Source organism: Prionailurus bengalensis, chromosome B1 (genome assembly GCF_016509475.1).
Source record: "Prionailurus bengalensis isolate Pbe53 chromosome B1, Fcat_Pben_1.1_paternal_pri, whole genome shotgun sequence".
NCBI classification, from domain to species: Eukaryota; Metazoa; Chordata; class Mammalia; order Carnivora; family Felidae; genus Prionailurus; species Prionailurus bengalensis.
This window is the reverse complement of record NC_057344.1, coordinates 53,461,457-53,478,689: the sequence shown is the minus strand read 5'-3', so window position 1 is coordinate 53,478,689 and position 17,233 is coordinate 53,461,457. Positions and strand designations below refer to the sequence as shown.

The following is a 17,233-nucleotide window of genomic DNA, read 5'->3' as shown; positions in this document are numbered from 1 at the left end:
CCCCTAAGTAATATTACTTGATACCAATAAAATTTTTCTTTGAAATCTTTCTCTACTGCAGAGTGACTGATGCTTTACTTCCGTGGATATCCCAAATGTATCACTAAGGCAGAATAGTAAGGCATGACCTTCTGCAGTCTAAATAAATAAATAGGTTGAGGTTTTACTTTTGTAACAGTGGCAAGATTAGTTAACTTAATCATTAAGCTAGACTTTACATATTACCATTTAATACACTCCTTCACTGAGCACACATGATTTCAACTTATTATGATTTTACTCTGATTTTTTAACCCCTATCTTTATAGATAATCAACACCTCAGAAAATGAAAGCTTGGCAAGGGGAATTATTAAGCCTCTTCAGTAGAACATAAACTGGCCCAAGAAGCATTATGACCAAGACATGGTAGAATTGACCCATCTTAGGGGCTCCTAGGTGGCTCAGTTGGTTGAGTGTCCAATTTCAGCTTAGGTCATGGGCTCAGGTCATCCTCCCACAGTTCGTGGGTTTAAGCCCCAATCAGGCTCTGTGTGGATAGCTCAGAGCCTGCAGCCTGCTTCAGATTCCGTGTCTCCCTCTCTCTCTGCCCCTCCCCTGTGCTCTCTCTTGAAAATAAATAAACATACTTACCTGGCAGGGGAGATACCATGATCACGAAGGTGGTTTTCCCAGGACAAGGCTTATCCATTGCACTCCGGATGTGCTGACCCCTGCGATTTCCCCAAATGTGGGAAACTCGACTGCATAATTCGTGGTAGTGGGGGACTGCATTCGCGCTTTCCCCTATTAAAAATAAATAAATAAATAAACAAACGTTAAAAAAAACAAAAGGGGTTGACCCATGTGATTTTTTTTTCTTTTTCTTCTCAATCTATGACAATACTGTTAAAAGCTGAAAGACTTCTATCTAAAAATATTTCAGGAAATCAATTCAATATCATTCAATATCAAAATACAGTGGTTTGCACATAAAAAAGATTTTGGAAATTCTGCTGTTTTATGTTTAACCACCTTAGAAAGCCAATAGGAAGCACTGTCAACAGAAGTTGAGTCCTGTATCACAACTAAAACAAAAATGTCACTGATTCAACTAAAACCTTCTATAGGGCAAAAAAACCAAACCCATGAAATGGTAAGGGAAAAGAAGTGGATAAAATCTACATAAAACTTCTGTCTTGAAATAAATTCTGTTCTTCAGGATTCTCTGTTATATCGATTAGTTTCTTGAATCTTTTGTCAATGCCCACTGCTATCTGTGTCCCATCTTCAAGTAACTCTTGCTTCTCAGCTTGACCCAAATGACTACGTTCTTCACTCTCCTCCATTATTTTCCAAGTTTCCACCTCAGAGGACCCAGTCTACTTTTCTCTTTTTGTTCTATGATGGGGTACACCCCTGATAAACTGCCATTATAATACCCAATTCACAGAATTGCAGATTTGGCAAGCTCCAGTCACAGCCCAAAGACGCACATCTAGAGGGCCTTAGATTCGATGGGATGACTGTTTTGTACTCTTGAATTTTTATTTTCCAAACCGGGTTAGCATTTTGTTTATCAACTTATTTGATTCACAAATAAATAAATAAATAAATATGTATTAAAACATTTATCTTTGGACTTTTAACTTCAGCTCAAAAATGTAGAGAGCTGGATGGATGTCATCCTCCACCCGATGAGAAAAATGCTGGATATGTTCCAAGTTAACAAACTTGTTTCAATTCTTCAGAGAAATGAGGTCATAAGGCAAACAACCAACCTGAAATGGAGGCATAGAGAAGTCGGGGGCCTGCAGTTTAAAACAAAACCCACACACTAGTTTTCATGGGGAATGTGCCACTAGACGCCAGAGAAGCCAGTAGGAAGATGAAATTATAAAATGTAATGCATTGCTGAAGGCTGAGCGTGGGCTAGCATGGAAGTGAGAAGTCTATAGACCACTCATATTTGCAGTCTCCGTCCTTTCTCAGGTGTCACCTTTAGGAAACCCACCAGGCTTTCTTGGGGGAGCGTAGGAGAGAGCACCCCTGACGTGCTGACTTGGGTAAGAAAACAGCAACTGCAGGGATTTGCTAACATCCTTTGCCCCTATTTCCCTTATAAATTAAAATGCTTAACCTGGGGGCTCCTGGGTGGCTTAGTTGGTTAAGTATCCGACTCAGGTCACGATCTCACTGTTCATGGGTTTGGGCCCCATGTCAGGCTCTGTGCTGACGCCTCTCAGCTGGCAGCTCAGAGTTTGGAGCCCGCTTTGGATTCTGTGTCTCCCTCTCTCTGCCCCTGCCCTCCCCACCTTTCTCTCTCAAAAATAAGTAAACATAAAAAAAAAAAAAGGCTTAATCTGTAGAGGGAAAACAAGGAAGCACTATCCTGCAAGCCAATCCAAGAACCTTAGAGAACTCAAATAGGATAAATAACAGAGGTAAACAAACAAAAGCCCACACCTAGAAGCAGCATGTTTGAGCTGCAGAAATGCAAAAGATAAAGAAAAAATCTTGAAGGTATCTGGCAGAGGGCGGTGGTGGTATACTTGCAGAGACAAGAGAATAAAAATTACAGCATTCTTTTCATTGAAGACTCTATAAGCAATAAGGCAATGAAGTGACCTCTTTAAACTGTTAAAAAAGAAGATAAAATCTTATTAACTCAGAATTTCACACTCAGCAAAAATATCCTTCAAAAATGAGAAAAACAAAGTGCTGCTCAAGCAAACAATAATTGAGGGAAATTATTGCCTATAGACTTACTCTGTAAGAAACATTAAAGGAAATTCTCCAGTGAGAAGAAATATGGTATAGCAGAAACATGGAATATAATAAAAATCAGAAATGGAATAAAGTAAAACTCTCCTTTTTTAATTTCTTGTTGTTAATTGCTCTAAACAATAAACCATGTCAAGCAATGATAATAACAAAATATTGGCTGTAAACTGAATGTCTGACAACAATGGTACAAGGGATAGGAGGGAGAAATTGGGAATAAGTAGGATAATATCTTTACACTACAGTTAAAGAAGTATAATAGTATTTGAAGGTGGACTCAGATTATTTAAAATCTCTATTTTAAACCCTAAGGCAACTATTAAAAAAGTTAAAAGTTATAAATATTATTAAGTCAATTGAGATAAAAGGAAATAATGGAAAATTGTCAATTAAAACAAGGAAAAGAATAGAGAAAGAAAAAAAGATATTTAAAAACTACAACAAATAGAAAACAAGCAAGAAGATACATTTCTAATCCAACTATATCAATAATAACTTTTAATGTTAATGATCTAAACAGTTAAGATACAGAAATTGTCAGATCTGATTTTAAAAAGCAATAAACAACCCATTTATATTTACATGAAGCCTCATTTTAAATGTAAATACCTTTATAAATTAAAAGCAATGGCTAAAGAAATATATATCATTCAAACACTAACCAAAAACAGCTGGAATAGCTGTATTTATTGCAGGTAAATTAGACTTCAGAACAGAGAAGATTATCAGGGATAAACATAGACAGATAGTATATAACAATAGAGACACATTTTCAAAGATGATGTAACACTCCTAAACATGTATTCAGCTAATGGCAAAGTAGTATAAAACATGAGGCATAAAACAGTAAATCTTAATGGAAAAATAAAACAATTCCACATGACAGGGGCTATGGTGAATACAGAATTTATGCTCCATTTAATGCACCAACATTCAGAGGAAATAATGCTATTGTATTAAGAAAGACTGTGACCCAGTATATCCTAATATGCTTAACTCTACACAAATGTGCAACTTTTGAAAAGAAGTGAGTCATTTACAAGGGAACTGGTTCTGGGAGAGGAAAATGAATGATGGGCATTATGAGGAAAGTCGACAAATACACATGCTTTATAGTGATCCTGTGGGAGCAGTTTTCTTTGGGATAGCATTCCTGACTAACCTCCTGCTGGCGGTGGTTTTAATAGTACTAGGGCATGTACCAGGGGCAATGAGTCAAGGCTAGACATCTCCAGTGAAATCCTCCCTATACCTCTGAAACTCTTACTTTTCTTTCTTATCAGCTGCATTTAATATTGGAGGGGAAAGTAATTATGAGAGGTGCCTGTCAGAAGCCACAGGGATCTGTACGTCAGCCTATCTCCATTGATGTTTTAATTACTGTCTCCTCACAACTCTTAACATAAAACTAAGCATTGGGATGGGGTAACATGGAGACGTAACTACGCACAGCTGCTTCCTAAGCTACATTCTGTATCTCTGAATTAATAGTGTACATTAAGTCTCTCTGACTTAAAGTGCACAATGGGAAGCACATTTGAAAAATCCAGAGTTACTCAGCTTCTCGCAGATTTTCTGAAATACCTCTGTTCTTAGTGAGTTACAGGTGCTTTTCAGCCATGTTCCCAGAGTTTTCTGGAGAATATATGCACATATATGATCACTGAACTCTACAATCGATCTACGTGGACGCACGTACAGCAATTTGGAGCTGAATTTCCGGGTCTGGCATTCTAAGTACTCTTCTGATATAGTGAACCACATTTTATTGTGACGACTCGTTTCTTATACACTTTTGCATTAAAAAAATAATTGGACATTGATTATGAAGAGTTTTTATCATAGTGGTCTCAGAAAATCTGAAATGAGAAAATACAAAACATTTAAGGGATTGTTTTAAATCACGTAGACTGTACATTATTTTCAGGCTAAATTCTGAGACTACTTCCATGGTTGCTACTCAATACATATTTATTGAATAAATGATCTCATCCTGTCCTCACTCAACAATTTTAGGTATCATATGTTCCAGTTATCTATTGCTGCGTTGAAAATCATCCCAAAACTGAGTCTCTTAAAACAACTATCCGATACATTTTGCTCACAAATCTGCAATCTTGGGCAGGACTTTGTAAGGACAGTTTTTCTATGCTCCATATGGTATGAGCTGCAGTGGACCAAAGATGGAAGTAACTAAAGATTCAGCCACTCACATACCTAGTAGTCGATTCTGTCTGTTGTTAACAGCTTCACTGGGCCTCCGACTAGAGCACTTATACGAGGCCTTTTTGTGCCTTCGCTTGATTTACTCATGACATGATGGATGGTTAAGTTCTAAGAGTAAGCAACCCCAAAGAACAAGAGAGCCAGAAGAAAGACCACTGTCTTTTCTGACGTAGATTCAAATGATGCAGCATCACTTCTGTGGTAATCTGTTCATTCAATATGAATTAATAAAATTCGCATGGGTTCAAGAGGATGAAAATATGGTATCACTCTTTAAAGGGAGGAATCTCAAAGAATTTGTGGGCATGTTTAAAGCCACTCAAATCCTCTGTCTGGCCACATGTTATTTATATTTCTTCCATAAGCAAAATTCATTAATTCCCTTTTAAGACCCCCTAAAAACTTGTCTATTCAGTATCAGATTTCAACTCGAGTTCTAAGATCTAAATTATGTAAATATGTACTTCAAGTATTTTTCTTGAATATGCCAGCGAGAGTATGGTTCTTCTTTATCTGAAAACCTATTAACTAAAGAGATTTCTCTTCACTCCACACAACAAACATACAGTGATTCAAAATGGGAAAAAAATAAAAATAAAAATAAAAGATAGGTGCACAACAATCACTAGTCCATAGTGATTCCGAAATCCATCAGGCATATTGCCAGTTCTTTAATTAAAGTTTAAAAGTACTTTCCAGAAGTTGTTCACCATGGCTCCTGTCTCTCTCTTTCAGGGTCGTGGTTCCCCTTTCTGAGTCATTCTTTCTTTTCTATAAAACATAGACCATATTTTCAATACTATAGATTTTCTAGCCTATCTCTGACCTTGGAGGTTTAGGGATCTAATTACTTATTTAAATTGTTTCTCTCAGTACAAGCTGGTATATATTCCTTAAACAAGGAATTGACTTTTTAAATAAATCAATTTATAATCTATTGCATTAGACAAAAGCAATACCCACTAATCTCTTGGGTTTATGAGACAGTGGCCTTATGATTCCTAGAAACTCTGTTGTTTAATAGTATTCTATTCATTAGTAGTGAGTCAATAGCCAGTTCTAATTCCAGGGACAGGGAACACGACTCCACTTCTGTATGGGTAGAGGAGAGTCAAAGAATTTGCAAACAACTTTAATACCTCAGTGTCATATAAATTTAATTTTGATTTTAAATATTTTTTGCAAATTTAATCCAGTTTGTAAGTACAGAGTATTCTACGTTAACTTGGTGAAGGAGTAAATAAAATATTATTTCTTTTGAGCTAAATTGAGTGAAGTCATTTCTAGATTGTGTGCCCCAGTTTCTTTTCAACTTATGTCATTCACATTTTAAGACACCAGGTGTAATGTAAATGGAATAAGAAAATATGTGTGAAAGAGATCCATAGGCAGGAAAGTTTTTCAGAATTAAAGCATAGAATTATCATCATTACCAGGAAGAAACTTTTTTCCTTAATTGGTTGTAATTCCATTGTGAATTGACATGCTATCCCATAAAAAAAATTGCTTTTTCTTTAAAATTTTTCCTTTTTGGAAATGTATATTTCTTTTTTTTTTTAAATTTTTTTAACGTTTATTTATTTTTGAGACAGAGAGAGGCAGAGCATGAACGGGGGAGGGTCAGAGAGAGAGGGAGACACAGAATCGGAAGCAGGCTCCAGGCTCTGGGCCATCATCAGCCCACAGCCCGACGCGGGGCTTGAACTCACAGACCGTGAGATCGTGACCTGAGCTGACCTGAGCTGAAGTCGGACATTTAACCGACTGAGCCACCCAGGCGCCCCGGAAATGTATATTTCTAAGGTCACAGAAATGAGAAGGTTTGCTCTAACATGAACTTTCTCTTAGTCTTTCTGCATACCAAGTTTCCTAAATCTAAAGTGCAAAATGTAAAAATAAATAAATAAAGTGCAAAATGTAAATGGTATTAGACACCCTCTGCATCTATATCATAATCATTAATTATATGTGAGCTCTTGGTAAAACATTATAAAAATATGAAATCTATATATAGCTGTAGTTTTCATTAATTCTATTAAATGTATTTAATGATATAAGCCTATTTCAAAAATAATACATCCGAATTAGTACATGACTGTCAAATTATAAACCCCAAATACAATACTATTGAAATGACTCAACCATTCAAATTCCATAGAATTTACATGGTCATTGCCCTCATTCTCATGGACAATAGTCTCTAGGGAATAAAATTAAAAGAAGCACTGTGTTTATGTTGCTTTAGCCATATATTTATTTTACACTGAGATGTAAAATATCTAGGCAATAAAAATAAGTATCTCCTTTTTCTTGTTTAACCAAAAAGCACAAAGACAAGTTAGTCAAAATTGTGGCTGAGAGGGAGGCTGTCTTTATTTATTTTTTAATTTTTAAAGCTAATTGTTTAGCATGCTTAAGCAACTTTAGCTATTTTCCACCTTCCTTCACACTCATTCTACCAATTGCAGTGATCCTTTGCCTCTGATCAATATCCAATAGCATGAAACCTTTCCAGCAATGCTTATTCGAGTGTGTTTCACATTAATGATCTCGGTCTGCTGGAAAACCAATTACACATTTTCCATTTAAGCTCTGCTCTGTAATGGATAATGTTTGCATTAAAGATCTGTCAGCTGTGGTTTGCTGCCAGTCGAGGGGCATACATAACTGAGATGGCTTTAGGAAAAATGGCCCAAGCAAGATGTTATTTGCAAGAAACTCTTGAAATAAATAAAGATAGTGAAATTATTTGTCATTATTTTCTTTACTTAATAAACCATATTTACCTATGCTCTAATGTCTCAAATGACATACCACTTATGCTATTTAAAAAATGGAAGTTAATAAATATATATCCAATGTCTTTTGTGGGAAAAATCAGGCAAGATTATGAAAAATCAATTCAACCATAGTCTATTAAATGCTTAATATATGCAAAGGACTGTGTTAAAAGCTTAAATTTTATTACTTTATTTATGTGAAAAAGATAGTATTTATAGACCTAGGTAAATATATATAGTTATATACTTTACATATTTATATATTTATAATATATATTTTTTATTTTTATACATAATATATTACTATATATTAATATTTCATATATTAATGTATACTCTATATTCATAGTAATATACATAGATGCTAATAATAGTTACCTCTATAGGAAAGTAGTTGAAAATCTACAGAGGAAAGGTGACTTATTTGTTTTTCTGAATACACTTGTCATTTTTACCATGTGCTTATTTTGCCTTATTATTTAAACATCTATTTTATTTATTTATTTTTTTATTTATTTTTGGGACAGAGAGAGACAGAGCATGAACGGGGGAGGGGCAGAGAGAGAGGGAGACACAGAATCGGAAACAGGCTCCAGGCTCTGAGCCATCAGCCCAGAGCCTGACGCGGGGCTGGAACTCACGGAGCGCGAGATCGTGACCTGGTTGAAGTCGGACGCTTAACCTACTGCGCCATCCAGGCACCCCTAAACATCTATTTTAAAAATAAAAAATATTCAAACCCAAACCAGTAGACCTATATCAATTTAGCTTATCAGGAGCAACGTACTGCTATCATTATTAAAAAATAGTTAAATGATTTTAGGGAATTAGTGTTTGAATCATTAAAGCACAGAAGAATAGTAACTGTGACTAAACCAACTGAACAGGCCAAAATATTTAGTGCATCAAGGATGTCAACGTACAGGACATTCAAAAATCTCAATCTTTCTGGGAAAAGTATTGAATTAGCAAAACTGTTACTGGATAGAAGCACATCTTTGAATATATGAAGGATTAAAAAAAATTTGACTCAGCACAAAATCTTTTAAGTATCCATATTAATTTATGGCATTTCTCCAAGGGTCTCTCAAATTCATTTGACTCTTTCAGATATCACCCAAAACTAAAATTGAGAAAGATGATAATCCATATGTATAATTTTTCTTCCACTTGTACTCCTTACTGTTCCTAAAATTTGGAATGGTGTGAAATGTTGTTAATACAGTATACTTTAGTTAGTCTAAAATTTTCAGAATCTATCTGCATAAAAACAGAATATATTATACTTTTAAATTACATTTATTTCCAATTATTTCTATCACAATGTTTTATAAATACATTAAGTAATGGTATTTCAGCTGAAAATTATAATCATAAGTTCTGATATTCTAAAACCTCAAACAGTCAGTTTTTTCAAAGTGCCTTACTCTAGACTGGTGCTATCACTCACATTTATCCTATTAAGGTTTCTGTAAGAGTGTCTCTGCTTATCAACTGCATCAATTTGAAATAAAAAGATTTGTAAATCAAAATAAAACATTTTAAATACATATCTAAAAAAATCAGACATTAGGAGAACCTGGGTGGCTCAGTTGGTTAAGCGTCTGACTTCGGCTCAGGTCATGATCTCATGGTCCGTGAGTTCAAGCCTCGCGTCGAGCTCTGTGCTAACAGCTCAGAGCTGGAGCCTGCTTTGGTTTCTGTGTCTCCTCCTCTCTCTGCCCTTCCCATGTTCATGCTCTGTCTCTTGCTGTCTCTCAATAATAAATAAACGTTAAAAAAATTTTTTAAGTCTAAAAAAATAGACATTAGACCAATTACTATTTTTTCAAAATATTTGCAACTCATTTGGTTGACTGGCCATTAACATTTAGTGAATTTCTTGATCTGAACCAGGCTTCATGCTAAGGGCTTTATACAGATTATCCCACTGAGTCCTCACAACAAACAAAATCTGTTTTATAAATGAGATATACAAGGCTTGGAGGGGTGTGGTAATTTTTCTAGGTACCACAGCCCTTCAATAGCAGAACTGGGTTCCTATTCCTGGGAGTATGACTTTATGTTCTAAGCTCTTAAAATCTAGTTTATACTCCTAATTTGAAAAATGTGCACTTAGTTTTTGTTTGTTTGTTTTTGTTTATTTGCTTTTCTGCAACATATTGAGAGTTCAGATGGTTGATTTGAATTGATAAAAATGACCTCTCTATTCATGCATGCTGTACACATACCTGAGTTAAGGTAGGTGGTAAAGGACAAATATATATTAGTTTAACAAACTGAGATTATAATTCATTAGCATTGAAATCATTGCTCAAGTAGATTTTCTCTTTCTTTGGAGAAACTGAAGAATGCATGCAGAAGCCTTTATAATTCTTGCTACATATATATAATATTTAGAATTTCCCCTGAGAACACTGTATGATCTCAGAATAACTCCACGTGTCTCCAGTTCAATAAAAGAATTTAAAATATATGCCATTACTCCTTTCATCATAGTTTTTTACTGTAATTTCTCTATTCTTCATAATCATAGTTAATACAAAGGTAAGGCAGATAGCCATAATGTATAAGATTCTCTGTGCCGGTTGAGTGTCTGACTTCGCCTCAGGTCATGATCCATGGTTCCTGAGTTCAAGCCCCACATCAGGCACGTCACTGTCAGTGTGGAGCCCACTTCAGATCCTCTCTCTCTCTCTCTCTCTCTCTCTCTCTCTCTCTCTCTCTCTGCCTCTCTCCCACTCACCTCTCAATCTCAAAAATAAACATTCTTTTTAAAATAAAATAACATTTTTTAAATAAACAAATTGGTATTCCTTCACATCTCTAATCACATATCTCAAAATCACAATGTCTACCTTATGTTATTATAACTTACCTCTAAAATCTTTCCTCCAGTCAGAGTGCACTGCTTCCTCACAATATCATAACATATTTCTAAAGAATAGCTCATCTGCTACCTGAGAAAATAAGTTGAAGAATTGGAACATATTGTAACATTGAACACATTGTCTCAATCCAAATGCATCTTTTAAAAAAAGCCCAAGTTCTACAGCTGGGCAATGAAGAACAGACATTATTGTACTATTTTGGAACAAATATTGGAGGTTACTTTTAGAATAAGTTAACGTACTGACCTAACACAAAAAAAAATCTGGTTTAGAAGTATATCAACATATTTTTAAATAGCTTTCACAAAAGTACCTTGAATTTTTGTATTTTTATAACTATGTGTATAATTGCTATATCTTTGTAAACTTATGACTTTATTCTGATTGCATACTTGGAAAGCCTGGAAAAGATGGTAGATACTGGATCAAGTTTAAGACTAAAAACAACACAGAGGATTGTTGTAAGTTCGAAAAGCATTCTATATTTGTTGTGTAAAATGTACCATCATCATGGATATTTAACATGTATAATTTTATAAAGTTATGTTTTGTTTTGTTTTTTAATTTTTTTTTCAACGTTTATTTATTTTTTTTGGGACAGAGAGAGACAGAGCATGAACGGGGGAGGGGCAGAGAGAGAGGGAGACACAGAATCGGAAACAGGCTCCAGGCTCTGAGCCATCAGCCCAGAGCCTGACGCGGGGCTCGAACTCCCGGACCGCGAGATCGTGACCTGGCTGAAGTCGGACGCTTAACCGACTGCGCCACCCAGGCGCCCCTATAAAGTTATGTTTTAAACACTATACATTTCTGAAAATAAATCTGATTCAACAAACATGTTTTGAGTCCTACCTTGGCATGTGGGCCTGAGACCCACACCTGGTTTCAAATAACTCAACATTGAAATCCCAAGTTCTACATGTGTGTTTACTACACTGATAGGCAAAGCTCTCACAAACTGGTTACCTGTCCCCCAAATCAATAATCATTGAAGTGTAATATTTAAAAAGCCAGTTAACTAGCAGGGAGAGATCTGTAATGTCAAGAACACAAGAGAAGGCGTAGAAAATTCAAGTTCTATAAATGATAGTAATTTACAAGTGTAAAAGTTCAGCGACCATACATAAAAAAAATTCTATGTTTTAGGAGCTCCTGGGTGGTTAAGTGTGGGACTTTTGATTTTGGCTCAGATCATGATCTCACCGTTCGTGATGATCTCACGGTTCGTGAGACTGAACCCCACGTCGGACTCCAAATTCAGCATGGAGCCTGCTTAGGATTCTCTCTCTTCCTCTTTCTGTCTGCCCCTCCCCATTATGTTCTCTCTCTAAATAAATAAGCATTTTCTAAAAATTCTATGTTTTAAAACAAGGAACCACTCTGTCTTTTGTTTTTGTCCTTAGTACTCTACCATTTGTTTCTTACATTAATTACATACTAGCACCAAAATGACCTTCCCAATCTGGTAAATAATGTGAACCCTAAAATTAGACTAAGTCAAATTGTTTACGTCCTTTTCACTCAAACAATTCAACAAAGAAGGCAATAGGAGAAATACATGTGAATGCCCTTCCTTCTGGCAGAAAGTAAAACCCTACGGTCATTGTCTGCTTGTATTAGCTTATCATGTAGTGCAAGGACTATTTTATGCATTTTAACAGATAGAAAAGCAATTTAATTGATATTTTCCAAGGTATACCTTGTATATTTCATTGAAATGTTATGTAATCCTTTTGTCTCAATTTGTATTTTTTTAATGTTTAAGCCACTGCAATTTTTCTAGGGCATTCTAGAAATTTTTGGTATGTACTTTCATAGCTTAAATCATCTTTTAAATCCAAATAATTTGTTTATATAACATAAAGAGCCCCAAATTATAAATGCTAGAAAAGTGACTATAAATATAAGTGAATTGATATATGATTTTAAAAGAATTATTACAAATATCTGCATGACATTAAAAAATAATTTACTACATATAATTAATATGGACCATATAGTCAAAATCTTTCTATGCATAAAAGCAATGATTCATTCCTTGACTACTTAAAAAGTTTATGGGGCGCCTGGGTGGCGCAGTCGGTTAAGCGTCCGACTTCAGCCAGGTCACGATCTCGCGGTCCGTGAGTTCGAGCCCCGCGTCGGGCTCTGGGCTGATGGCTCAGAGCCTGGAGCCTGTTTCCGATTCTGTGTCTCCCTCTCTGTCTGCCCCTCCCCCGTTCATGCTCTGTCTCTCTCTGTCCCAAAAATAAATAAAAAACGTTGAAAAAAAAAATTTTTAAAGTTTAAATACAGATCAACTTAAAAAGGCCAAAATTAAACAGAAATTTGAAAGATAAAGAAAAATTATGTTTAATTCATAAAAAACCTTGTAAAAATTGATAAAAGCACAAAGATCCAAAGGAGTAACTACTTTCCTTTCATATTTGATTGTTTTTACCTTGTTTTAGACTTATAAACATACTATTTCTTCTACTGGCTCCTCCTTAAGAACATATTTCAAATCAAAACAATTTAAATACTCTCTTTAAAATACAAGAGCCTCAATACTATTGTTATATCAGTATAATATACACGAATGCTGCTCACGGTGAAAAGAATCTAAAAGAAACCATTTTGCCATAAAATTTATTTTGAAACCCATACTGAAACAAGAAAATACACTTTTAAAGTAACTATAATGGCAAAGTATAGATAAGCCTGACCAGTCTGTGTTTTTGTCATTTATTAGATTTGTTAAATACTTTCAGTCTCTTCCATGTAGCAGAGAATATATTTAATTATCTGAAGTCAGATTTGTAAAAAGAATGTGGGAGGATTTTTTTTCCCCTCTAAATCTTTAGCCATCTCTGGACAAACGAGAGCAGAGAATAGTGTGTTTAATAGACTAACAGAATATGAGATAAATACAATGCCTAGTTTGAACAAAGTCAAAAATTATTTTTGTTTCACTGTCCCAACTAACTCTACAAAGATAAGGCCATCATTTCATTAAAAGCAGCATATAATAAACATTTACAAAGCTATAATGGTAACATTTTAATAGAACAGTGTTGAACATTAGCATTCCATAAAGGGAAATTTGAAAGAATTAGAAAAAGAGACATAATTGATTTAGAAAAAGCAATTTTATGAAAGCATTTTACAGAAGAAATTCCTAATGGCAGGGTTCTAATATATTAAAATTATAACTGTGAAACTTTTGAATTCTTATATGAGGTTACATCAATTTCAGTGTGTCATAATGAATGTTGAAGAAATGAAAACCAAGTTTAATTAATAACTACAATATGCTCCCTTCATTTTATGTGAAACTAATAACCAAAATATTTTGTTTTTTTTCAAAATTCTCCTATGCTCTTAGAATTTAAAGTGCATATTATAGATAATAGAATTATATTTTATCTTATACATGTAATGAGAGTTCTTAATTGGCAAAACAAGTGAGTCCCCTCTATTAATTTTTAAGTGAATGGGGTTGATTAAGGAATTTTAGATACTTCTAAGAATCTTTATAAAGACTGGAGAAATAAACCTAAAGTTATGTTTCCAGGAATGGCTCCTAAAACCAGAGCTGGAAATATAATTGTCGGGTTCCAATGTAAAATGAATATGTGGGGCCTCTTGTTTGAAAGGTATAGAAAAAAGTACCACCAAAGACACTGAAATATAAAGCCTTTTCCATTCTTCTCTTGTCTTTCTCAACTTCTTATGTTGTTCTTCATTTAATATGTAATGTTACTCTAAATAAGAATTAAAATGCAAAATTTAGCACGGATATTTAATAGACTTTTTAGACAGGTTTTAATTCACAACAAAATTGAGGAAAAGATACAGAGATTTCCCATATATCCCCTGCCCCCTACACACGCATAGTCTCTGTAATTGATATTCCTCACAAGAGTGGTACATTAGTTACACCTGATGAACTTACACTGACCCATTATCATCCCGAATCCAGAATTTACATTAGGTTTATTCTTGGTGTTGTACATTTTTTGAGGTTTGGACAAATGTATAATGACACACAGCCACCATTATAGTATCATACAAAAGAGTGTCACTTCCCTAAAAATCCTATTTAGCCCTCTCTTCCCCAAACTCTGAAAAATCACTGTATTTTTTATAGTCTCCATAGTTTTGTGTTTTCCTGAATGTCTTATAGTGTAATTATACATATGTAACCTTTTAAGATTGACTTCTTTGGCTTAGCAATTTGCATTTAAGTTTCCTCCATGTCTTTTCATGATTTGATAGCTTATTTCTTTTTAGAGCTGAATAATAGTCCATTGTCTGGATGTATCACTATTTATTCATTCAACTACTGAAGCACATCTTGGTTACTTCTAAGTTTGCGCCATTGTGAGTCAAACTGCCATAAACATCTGGGTGCAGGTTTTTATGTAAATATAAGCTTTCAACTCCTTTGGGTAGATACCAAAAGGTATGATTGCTGGATCATGTGGTAAGAGTATGTTTAGTTTTACAAGAAACCACAAATTGCCTTTCAAAGCGGCTATACCATTTTGCATTTCAACTTTAATGAATGGAAGTTTTTGTTCCACATCTTCACCAGCATTTGGTGTTGTTTGTGTTCCAGAATTTGGCAATTCTAATAGGTTTGTAGTGGTATGTCATTGTTTTAATTTCTATTTCCCTAATGACTTATGATGTGGAGCATCTTTTTATACTCTTATTGGTCATCTGTTTGTCTTCTTTGGTGAGGCGTCTGTTAACATTTTTAGCCCAATTTTCAAATGGCTTGTTTCTTTGTAATTATTAGCATTGAGTCTTTATATATTTTGGATAATAGCCTTTTAACAAATAAGTCTTGCAAATATTTTGTTACAGTCTGTGGGCTTGTCTTTTTATTCTCTTAACATGGTCTTGCACAGAACAGAAATCTTGAATTTAAAAAATCCACCATATTTATTTTTGCTTTCATAGATAGTGACTTTGGTATCCAAAAGGTCATCCCCAAACATAAATTCATCTAGATTATCCCCTATGTTAGCCTCTAGCAGTTGGTTTGTTGTGTTTGTTTGTTTGTTTTACACTTCCATTTTCTATTTATGTCTATGACTTTGGATTAATTTGGTGGAAGGGTGTAATGCCTGTGTCTAGATTCTTTTTTTTTGCATTTGGATATCCGGTTGTTCCAGCACTGTTATTGAAAAAAATATCATCTCTCTAACTTATTTATTTGCCCCATTTGTCAAAGATCAGTTAAGTATATTCATGTGGATCCACTATTGGGCTCTGTCTTCTGTTTTATTGACCTTATTTGTCTCATACCACACTGTCTTGATTCACGTAGCTTTATGGTAAATCTTAAAGTTGAGCTGTGTTAGTCCTCCAACTTTATCATTCTGCTTCAATATTGTGTCAGCTATCCTGAGTCTTTTGCCTCTCCACATAAACTTTTGGGTAAGTGTGTCAAAATTCACAAAATAACCTGGTGGGATTTTCTTTGGAATCGTATTAAATCTAGAAATCGATTTGAGAAGAGCTGATATCTTTACAATATTGAGTCTTCATATCCATTAACATGGAATATTTCTTCATTTATTTATTTCTTCTTTAATGTTGTTCAACAGAGTTTTGTAGTTTTTTTCAAAAAAATATTGCACCTACTTAATTAAATCTATATGTAAGTATTTCATTTTGGAGGGTGGTCTTATAAATGGTATTATGTTTTAACTGTCAAGTTTCACTTGTTAATTACTGGTATTTAAGAAAGCAGTTGACTTCTGTATATTGACCTATATCCTGCAATTTGGTGTTGTTGACTTTTCCGGGTTTTCTACAAAGAAATTTCTGTGCATGTTTTCTGCCCATCTTTTAATTGGCTTATTTGTTTTTCAGGTGTTGAGTTGTATAAGTTCTTCATATATTTTGGATGCTAACCCATTGTCATTTGCAAATGTCTTCTCTCATGCAACAACTTGTCTTTTAGTTTTGTTCACTATTTGTAGATGACATGATACTATACATAGAAAACCCTAAACATGCTACCAAAAAACTACTAGAATTGATAAATGAATTCAGTAAAGTTGCAGGATACAAAATCAATGTGCAAAAATCTGTTGCATTTCTATACACTAATAATGAAGCAGCAGAAAGAGAAATTAAGAAAACAATCCCATTTACAATTGCACTAAAAATAATAAAATACCTAGGAATGAACTTAACCAAAGATATGAAAGACCTGCACTCTGAAAACTATAAAACATTAATGAAATTGATGATGACACAAAGAAATGCAAAAATATTTCATGCTCATGGATTGAAAAAACAAATATTGTTAAATGCTTATACTACCCAAAGCAATCCACGGATTTAATGTTTTGCATATATTCTCCATCAAGTTGAGGAATTTCGCTTTAATTCCTAGTTTACTGAGAGTTTTAATCATAAGTGAATGTTGGATTTATCAAATGCTTTTTCTGTATTTATTAATATATTCATGTGATGTTTCTTCCTTAGCCTGTTGATAAATCACATTTGGTCGTGCTGTGCAATTCTTTGTAAACATTATTACAGTCAATTTGCTAATAGTTTGTTGAGAATTTTT

The 17,233-nt window shown here is 34.3% G+C and overlaps 1 non-coding gene across 1 annotated transcript; it reads left to right on the top strand.

Annotated features, from left to right (window-relative positions):
* Positions 1-624: 624 nt before the first annotated feature.
* Positions 625-788, top strand: LOC122479299. Its single transcript, XR_006296343.1, has one exon. It is a non-coding gene; the product is annotated as a U1 spliceosomal RNA (small nuclear RNA).
* The last annotated feature ends 16,445 nt before the right edge of the window (positions 789-17,233 follow it).